The sequence below is a fragment of the Perognathus longimembris genome, chromosome 11, assembly GCF_023159225.1.
Source record: "Perognathus longimembris pacificus isolate PPM17 chromosome 11, ASM2315922v1, whole genome shotgun sequence".
Classification (NCBI taxonomy): domain Eukaryota; kingdom Metazoa; phylum Chordata; class Mammalia; order Rodentia; family Heteromyidae; genus Perognathus; species Perognathus longimembris.
Window position 1 is genome coordinate 44,617,651 of NC_063171.1, and position 8,494 is coordinate 44,626,144.

Genomic DNA, 8,494 nt, shown 5'->3' on the forward strand with positions numbered 1-8,494 from the left:
GAAATTAAAAAAAAAAACACAGAGCCTGGATTCTATAAACATGGCCCAGATTGAACATTGGAAAAGGCAAGGTTAGTCCAGCTCAAGATTAGGGGGACATGTGTGTGGACTAGAGCTCTTCGGCCCTCTGTGTCTTTTGTCCAATAAGGTAGAAAAAAGGTCTCCATTTGCTGTCCCTTCTCCCTCACCTCCAGTGCCTGTGGAGAGGACAGGACATGGTGAGAAGCGATGAGGACATCTCTTTGCCGGCCTGGAGCCTGGAACATGGATTTGAGCAGTCAACTCCTGTACACAGATTCTCTTACCTCCCTACTCAGGACTCATCTGATTGAGCCATGGGGCACATCAGCCACTGAAGTGATCTTGGCAAAGGGTAAAAAAGGAAACCTCTCTGTGGAACCCTTCTGGATCCCTTAGTCCTCAGAATGAGCAGGTGGATGCCCCTTTGCTTTACCTACAGGACCCCAGGGTAAATAGAACTTCGGTAAAGGAAGGTAGGAGCCACTGGATGTGTGAGTTTGTGTGTGTGACTATGGGAGAGAGGGACTCTACCTTCTCCACGCATGGTTAGGACTACATGTGAGCGCAAGTTGGAGCTGCTTGGCCAGTCCATGCTTGGGTGAAGAACAGTCCCATTCTTGGCCCCTTATCCCCATATTTTGAGCAACAATAGGATTCATCCTAGCCCCATTTTTTTCTGTGTATGAGTAATAGCAAACCAGGAATGTAATCATATGTCTAGATAAGGGCTCCCGTGGAAACTTCCAGCGTAAAGGGTAGGTATAAATGCCGAAACAAGAACCACACACCACCCCACACCTCCTGGGTGTCCGGAAGTGCTCCTCTTTACCTTTTCTCCTTCTCCCTACTGTGCTAAAGAAACAATGTGTAATTCCACTTTGTGAGTTTCCCTTTTTGTGTGTGAAACTCCTTGAAATGTTTTTTGTCCTGGGTTTCAAGATCCTATGAAATGCCTGGCAATTGGAAAGGGGAATGTAGGATTTGCCTCTTTTTTTCTCATATTGAATATTCTCCTCATTCCTCTCTTTTCTCTGGTTACACATCTCCAGGGCTCCCAGATCTCATCTGAATGTACACTGCATTCAGGAAGAGAGACATTCTGGAAGGTTTGGGGCTTTAGGATTTTTTGGTACTGATGATCAAGCACGTAGCCTTATGCATGCTAAGTCCGTGTTCTTAGCCTCTTAGACTGTGCTAAAAGTTTAAGTATGTTGAATACAAAAGTTTTTTTAATAGTCTTTATTAAGGAGTCATACAAAAGGGTTAGAATTCCATTAGTCAGGTTATAAACACAATGTTTCATGGATGATGTCACTTCTTCATTTTCCCCACTGTCCATACCCACAAGTATACCAAAGCTTTTAATGTAAATATGCCACAATAAACTTATTTTTCTCTTTTGTTTTTGCACTGGGGATTGAAACAAATGTCTTATGCATGCTAGGCACATAGTCTACCATTGAGCTACACTCCCAGCTCCATTATACTTATTTTTGTGTTAAAGGGGAGAATTCATTAGCCCTGAAGTTATTACTATGTAGTGATTCTTCTGAAGAGAATTATAAAAATTTATAAAGCTGTCATCTCAAACATTTGTCAAACAAAACCCAGCATAGCCTTAGTCTTCCATTATCCTATAATTATAACAATTTTTTGGGGGGTGATACTATGAGCTGAACTCAGGACCCTGTGCTTGCTAGACAATTATCACCTTGAGCCAGTTCCAAGAACCCTAAAATTCTAGCAATCTTGAAGGCAGGTCAATCTGTTTTGTTCAAAACTGTATCTCTGCAATATTACCCAGCAGTAAAATATGAATGTTTTTCTAGAATATGAACTCTTACAAGTCTTTGTTGAAGAATATCAGGGTTTCTATACAGGTATAAGCTATTACTTTCTAAATAAGACTCCAGTTGCTCATGAAAAGAGAGTGAGAATTGACAAATGAGATTGTATCAGGGGGAAAAGAGTCCAGAATCAAAAGATACTCTACAGATGATAGAAAATGGTTCCAAGCTATTCAGTAGATAAAGGATTAATATCTAGATTATATAAAGAGCTCAAAAAGTAAACAATAGAAGGACAGATACAAACAGGTAAATGAATGGATGAGACAGTTCTCACAGAAGTACAAACGGTTAATAAATACATGAAGAAATAAGATTCAACAGCCTTCATTGCTGATACCTGCTACCTGCAACCTGGAACAGCATGACAGAGTAATGGAGCTGAAGAAATGAGGGGAGAGAGAGGTGGGAGGGGGAGGGAGGGAGGGAGGGAGAGAGATTGAGACAGACAGAAACAGAGAGACAGAGAGACAGACAGAGACAGAGAGGGAGCTGGGAAGCAGGGGTCAGTGCTCACAGGCTTCTTCAGTGCTCTCCAGGCCTTTGCTGGAGAAGGTGGAGAGGAAGGGAGATGAAACTCTCCCTGGCAAACCAAGCTTTCCAGGGGGTGGAAGTCGGTGGATTCTGAGCGTTTGGGCTTCTTCTGCCACCTAGTGGCTACCTTGGGACAGACAGCCAAGTGTTCACTCAGGTCTGGGCAGTCAGTGGTGGGTGAGACTAGTTGAACTGTCTTAAGAAGATCTCCATTCCTCTTCTGCCCCCCTTAATGCCTACCTCTCCTGTGTTTGAAGGCTGAGGCCTTCTGGGAGGGGATAGTGTCAGACTGGACCATATCACTTGTCTGGCATCTCATCTATGTCTCTCCACAGAAAAGATTGCCTGCAATACTGTCTCCCCCACGAAGTCAAACATCTGCCTATGAGATGGTCTGGACTATTCGGGTAGGGGCCTGAGGGCCTTTTGGAGGAGGTTAGAAATTACTGGAAGGAGCCACACATTGGGCTGTGAATCCAGGGTCAGGACTGTGTCTTCCTTGTTGCCCTAGGCCCTCCCTACCTGACACCCGCTTTCCTGTCTCAGGGCATAGCAGCGTGGGCTCACCACCTAGGTTCCATGCTTGGCTTTGTTCTCTGAGAAGCATGAGAAGCAGTGCTCCCACCCTCACACCGCCACCCTTCTGCTACAGCAACTTCACCAGACAAAGATCAACAGCACTTTTCAGGGAGGATGAAGGAGTTTATTGCCAGTGACTTCAACCAGGCGAGTCCCACAATGAGTTTGATCCCGAGGAAGGGGAGACTCTGGGTTTTATACAAGCTGGTTACATGCACAGAACAATCCGCTAATTGGAAAGGCAAAGAGCAGGTTGGGGTGACATCAACTCTAGGCCAGGTATGCAGTTTCAACAATTACCTTGTGGGGTTTCTGTTATCAGTCCAGATAGCTCCACCATTCTGCCTGAAATCCACATTTCAGTGGACAGCCTCCCCCAGCCACCCTGAACATAGTTACCAGGCAGGGGTTACTTTGTCTGCTTCATTCTTCCCTCTAGCACACAACTCAAGTCATTGGGATGTAAGAACTACTATGCAGGATAGCAAGAATTGCTGGATAGCTCATGTTCTGGTCTCAATCATTCAGGTTATAAAGGTAAGAAACAAAGGCCACATGTGAGGAGGAGGGGTAGAATAATGAGCCGAGTGCACAAATTAACCATAGGTTAACTGAGGCGTCTGGTTAAAAAATGGCACTCATACCAATTTGATGCTTCTCTTCATTCCCTTTCCTGTCTGTCCACTGGCCAGGGCTGGTATATCACAGCTCTCTTGGCACAGGGTCAGAGGGGGCACCATGAGGTTGAGGACTCCTTCCCCTCCATATACTAGGGCCTGGGGCAGCACAAATACTCACACACAGAGGCCTTTCTTCAGAGACTCATCAATACATGATTTGAGGCCATCAGCACATGCAAAATGAGTTTCCTCAGGGACACTATAAGCAATATTTTCTTAACATTCCCCATGCATGCTGAAGGTAGTGAGCAAAGAGGGGATCTTCAGTCAAGGGCCCAGTCTGCACGGGTGGTTGAACCATGGGAGTCTCTGGAAAATGAAAGAGACCCCTGCCCTTCACCACACCAAAATGAACATTTGATTACAGCAAGTTATGGCCTTTCACAATTGGGTGACGAGGTCAGAAATTGTCACCTGCTGAACTAAAGTCAATAATAACATGAGATGAATAAATAAATCCAGACCTTGTAGAAAGTACTGAATGATATCTCTGTGTCTGTCTGGGAATGAACTAAGTGCTTTCTGTCCTCATTCTGATATAATTTTAAAAAACAAACAAACCGTAGTCAGTACCGTTATCACTCCTGGCTTACAAAACGGCACCTGGAACACTAGAGAAGTGAGAATACTTGCCCAAAGACAGCATGGCTTCTCCACGGCAGAACTAGGTTTTTAAGTCTTGGTCTGTCGCCCTGTACAGGAAGTTGAAGGTGCAACAAAGATGATTAGAAACATCATGCTGACAGACTTGGACATTTTATTTAAGAAAAGACAGGAATTAAGAGGTAAGAGTGGGGACTGGGAATGTGACTTAGGGGTAGAGTTCTTGCCCAGCATGCATGAAGCCCTGGGTTTGATTCCTCAGCACCACATAAACAGAAAAAGCTGGAAGTGGCAGTGTGGGTCAATGAAGGAAGGAAAGACAGAAGGAACAAAGGAAGAAAGGAACAGAATACCTGATGTGATAAGAAAATGGCCCACTGGTTCATTATATGCCACCAGATAACCTTATCAATTTTTATTCCCATAATTTTTTTCTTCTGTTCCTTTTTCCTTAAAATGATCTCAGAAAGTGTTAACCACACAGACTTAAAAATCTGAACATTAAAAAATTAATCTATGTTGGAGGTAAACACTATTCAGCTCTATTGTAATTTATACAGAAAACCTCTTTATTTTTACAATGGCACTTATTTTCTCTGGTTTAAGAGAAACAGTTCCATGCCTTAAGAACTGTTGCATTTATTCAACAGACCCTGAGCACCCAGAGTATACGGCAGGTTATATAAGGACCTAAGAATTCATGATGAAGGCATATGTCTGTGGCTTCATGAAACTTAAGCCAAGTAGAAAGTATCTTTGCCAAAAATAATCCCAATATAGTAAGTACAGGGCAAGCAATTTAGAAATACGAGGTGTGTAAATTTCATAGGAGATTTATAAAAGCCTTTACTGAGGGTTACACCTTGAATTGTGCTCAGATAGGCCTGAGATGTTTGAGAGCCTAAACATCTGGATGCGTATTTAATTCAGATTGTATTGCAAGATTCTAGAAGGAGGTGCTTAGAAGGTATGTCTATTCCAGTGGATTAGAATTGAAGACCCAGAAATAAAACCACACTCTTACAGCCAACTGATATTCGACAAAGGAGCTAAAGACATACAATGGAATAAACATAGCCTCTTCAACTACTGGTGCTGGGAGAACTGGGCAGCCATATGCAGAAAACTCAAAGTAGACCCAAGCCTATCACCATGCACCAAGATCAACTCAAAATGGATCAAGGACCTCAACATCAGACCTGAATCCTTGAAACTACTGAAGGACAGAGTAGGAAAGACACTAGAACTTATAGGCACAGGAAGGAACTTCCTGAATAGAGTCCCAGGGGCACAACAAATAGGGGAAAGACTCAACAAATGGGACTACTACAAATTAAAAAGTTTCTGCACAGCTAAGGTCATAGCCACCAAAATAGAAAGACAGCCAACGATATGGGAAAGGATATTTACCAGCACAGCAACAGACAAAGGCCTGATATCTGTCATCTACAGAGAACTCAAAAAACTAAGCCCCTCCAAGCCCAATAAACCTATTAGGAAATGGGCAAAAGAGCTAAAGAGAGACTTCACAAGAGAAGATATAAAAATGGCAAAGAAACACATGAGGAAATGCTCAACATCCCTGCTAGTAAAGGAAATGCAAATAAAAACAACCCTGAGATACCACCTCACCCCAGTTAGAATGGCCTATACTCTGAACTCAGGAAACAACAAATGCTGGAGGGGCTGTGGGGAAAGAGGAACCCTTCTCCATTGTTGGTGGGAGTGCAAATTAGTACAACCACTTTGGAGAACAGTATGGAGGTTTCTCAAAAAGCTCAATATAGACCTACCCTATGACCCAGCCATACCACTCCTAGGCATCTATCCTAAACAGCAAAACCCAAGATATCAAAAGGACATTTGTACTTCCATGTTTATCGCAGCACAATTCACAATAGCCAAAATTTGGAAACAACCCAGATGCCCCTCCACAGATGAATGGATCCAAGAAATATGGTACTTATACACAATGGAATACTACATAGCGATTAGGAATGGTGAAATATTGTTATTCGCAGGGAAATGGTCAGAACTCGAACAAATAATGTTGAGTGAGACAAGCCTAGAACACAGAAAACAAAGGGGCATGATCTCCCTGATATATGACTGTTAACAAAGGGAGATGGAGAGACAGTAGAGACCAAGTCTGTGAACACTGTATATGTGCTTGATACATTGTATATTGCATATGGGTCTACCTGACCTAGACAAGGGATGGGAAAACAGGTTGTAAGATATCACAAGAAATGTACACACTGCCCTACTATGTAACTGCACCCTCTTTGCACAACACCTTGTAAAAAAATTTTATGTTCAATTAATAATAAAAAAATTTTAAAAAAAAGAAGGTATGTCTATTAAATTTTCACTGGCTCCTAGTCTCAAAAGTTACACAAGGGCATCATTTTACTGTAAAGCCTCCTTCTATATTGTAGGATTCTATACCACTTAGTGTTGCTCTGAGTTTCCTAACCAGTTTTATGGTACTGGAACAAACACTCGAGATGATGAAAGCAATATATTATTTTGGCTCCCATGAGTTTCAGGTCATGTTTGGAGATTGGAGTTTATAATTGAGGAGACCTATTGTCTTTAGGTCTCTTAGTGGGAGAAAGCTTATCAGGTAGGAGTGTGTGTCAGAGCAAAACTATTCGCCCCATGGTGAGGGAACAAAACAGTGCTTTAAAGTCTGCTTTTCTTTGTGGCTTAGCAGAAAGAATGAATTGTCCCCAGGTGATTATAATTTCTTACCTGTACTTAAGTCCTCACAGATTAACAATCTGTGAGGAGATGTGTTGTCAGAGGCAACTTTAAAGTGACTTGGTCCTGTGATGGGTCCTGTGAATTAAAAGTTCTCCAACTTTGAATCTGCACTCTTTCTTTGTTCTGAGCAATTCTCTCTCCTTTTGTTTTTTGTCTATTAGGAGGCTTGAACTCAGGGTCTAGGTACTGTCCCTAAGCTTTTCTGCTCAAGACTACTGCTCTACCACTTTAAGCCACAGCTCCATTTTGAGCTATTCTCTGTTGCAGTCCCTCTGCAATAGCCTTGTTTCCAGGGAGAAAGAAAAAATTCACCCATCAGCATCTGTGTGGAAGACACACTTGCCTCAAACAGCGTCCATCTTAAAGCCACCAGCCAACAATTCAGGAGCCAGTCATATTCAGGTTCTGTTCCAGTAATATAGCGATAACAACTGCTCCAGAATTCCTCCAGAGACAAGGACTGGGATAAGGATCAACCAGGCCACACAGCTGTGACCAGGGACTATTTTAACTCCACATGCCTTTCTCAACCTGCCTCCAACTCTCCCTATTTCACCTGAAGCCAGTGTGTGCACCCCTGAAGACAGCTGAGGATGCACCTAAGTGCTGCCTTCCTGTGGCTGAGGATGTACGGTAGGGAAATCCTCTGATACCAACATCCTGCACTGCCATATGTGGTCAGAGGCAAAGTTTTCCTGACAAGCAGGAGGGGTCCACCGAGGCGGTTAGAGAACAAAGCAGAATCCCATCATGGTAGAAGACCAGCCCACCCACCGCAATAGTTCCCAAAGTGTGCTCTGGGTACCTCTGGGAGGTTTTCAAAATCCAACCATTTTCATAACTTTTTCAAGTATTCTCACAAATATCCTGCAGAACTTTCTAGAAGCACCATGACAATATTGGGCTTACATTATTGTTTACTTAACTGGAATGGGTGTTGTGTGTTCTGGTAGTTTCTAGAGTTTTCTAAGGCAAGTTCTTGAGGTCTTCAATAACTGAAGAGGAGAACTGATCTGAGAGGGGGAGGAGTGAATTGAGACCACCTGCTACAGAGGGAGAGAAAGGAGGCAGGTGGATGCTTGCTCCAAACAAAACAAAATGTAAGTCTTCCTTTACATTTCCTTAGGATCCACTCATTCTGCAACTGAAAGTTTCTAACAAACTGGAAGGAAAGATGTGAAAGGAACTGTAAACAGGGAGCAGGTTTAAGTACTTAGTAATCTGGAGAAATACCTTAGAACAAAGTGTGATTTCATATATTTCGTTGCTGACTGGAACAATTTGTTCCTAATACTAAGCAAGATTTCTCATTTATCTTGTAATCAAATTCCTGTTGTGAACAAATAACATGTTCATAAAATTTGCATATAATTCATTTGACTCACAGCCTCCTCCCTTCCCCCTCAGAGATAAAGTTACAGGTTCAAACTCAGCTTTGATGTGTTTCCCAAGGAAAATTTCTTA